General features: G+C 41.3%; 1 pseudogene; it reads right to left on the bottom strand.

Annotated features, from left to right (window-relative positions):
- Positions 1 to 1,175: 1,175 nt before the first annotated feature.
- LOC129881281 (5S ribosomal RNA) lies at positions 1,176 to 1,295 on the bottom strand (annotated as a pseudogene).
- Between the last annotated feature and the right edge of the window lie 243 nt (positions 1,296 to 1,538).

A 1,538-nucleotide genomic window follows, 5' to 3' on the forward strand; every position in this document is an offset into this window, starting at 1 on the left:
GCAGGAATAAAGTGGAACCACTAGTAAGACGCACTTAGTACGCGTTGACTAAGTTAAAGGCCTGCGTTGAGAACGCAGTAAGAGCATGGGGCTTAAGATACAAAAAAAAATGACGCGTGTACACAACGTCGCCCTGAAAATGGTGGAACCCTTAAGGGATAGGGATGGCAAACTTAAGAAATAAATAGCGCAACTCCTATTCGCCCTAAGAAGCACAGGATATAGGTTGGGATAAAGCTGCTACTCCAGGAAAACCTTATCGTCGGAATATTAGCACTGCCTAATTGGAATTGGAATGACTACCAGTGCTAAGTAATTCTTGGAAACGGAAAAGTAGAAGGTGGCCTTGGACGAGTTGTCCCCTGGGCATATTATTCAAGTGTCGATTAGTAGACAAGACATCACATTAGATATGGAAAGGTTCTCATCGCTTCGTAATTTAGTCAAGGCTCCGTACGCGGTTAATCATGTTATAAAATATGCAGATAGACGGAGACATGATGCAGTATCAAATAGATTGGTGAAAGGAATTGGACAAAAATTGAGATTGGACATAGAGATGTAGAATAAAGTACAGACAAATGAAAGTACGAGTACCCTCTAAAGGGGGGAAGTTAATGAGAAAATGGCAGAGTAAGGTGAAGGCAATCGATATGGGAATATATCTGAGATGGACGTCGAAACTTCACGAAGATATCTTGCCAAACCAAGTTAGAATGGTCTGGAAGCCGCCAATAATTGAATGGAAGCCAGAATGCTACATAAGGCAGTGTTAAGAAGTTTGTGACAAGACCCTGAACAATATAACACTAGAAGGCGGATGTGTATAAAAATAAAAGAGTGTAACCATGAAAGGATATCAACCAACTTAAGAGACATTATGAAGGATAATGACAGCATGCTAGACCAAAAGCCAAAATATTGATTATAGCATTAGTCGCAAATGATGTTGCGATAGATAAATAACCATAGAAAAAGGAATAGAAAGCCTCCTGTGGTAGAAAATGAGGAGACCACCAAGTGAATAGAGGATAGTGAAGCTAAAGGTCTACGCCGATACTGGATGCAAGATAACAGACGAAAGGACAGGGCAAAACATAAAGACTCGCGAGACAATGCTAAGGTAAATCTGGAAATGAGTTGAGTGCCCCACACATTATGGCAAGGATTATAATGAAACGCGACACGAAGACTTCCTAGGGAGGTCACCCATCCCAGTATTACTCTCGCCCCAGCACGCTTAACCTTGAAATTCTGATGGAACTTAATGTGTTAGTGCTGGTATGATCACGTAAGATGGAAGAATCGGAACTAGCGGCGGAGGAACGACATGAGATTATGTTCCTGGAATACTATACGTTATGATAAGGCAATTGTGATAAGGGCTTAAGCAAAATAAGAAGGATTAGCCAATTGCTAACTAACGACATATTCAAATGCCACAGCTCTTCAACATAGTACCAGTTAATGAGAGAAAAACCACAAAATGACTATATGGGCCAGTGGGCGAGGGAATTTCGACACCGCTTAGCAGCCAA

Source organism: Solanum dulcamara, chromosome 2 (assembly GCF_947179165.1).
Source record: "Solanum dulcamara chromosome 2, daSolDulc1.2, whole genome shotgun sequence".
Taxonomy (NCBI): Eukaryota; Viridiplantae; Streptophyta; class Magnoliopsida; order Solanales; family Solanaceae; genus Solanum; species Solanum dulcamara.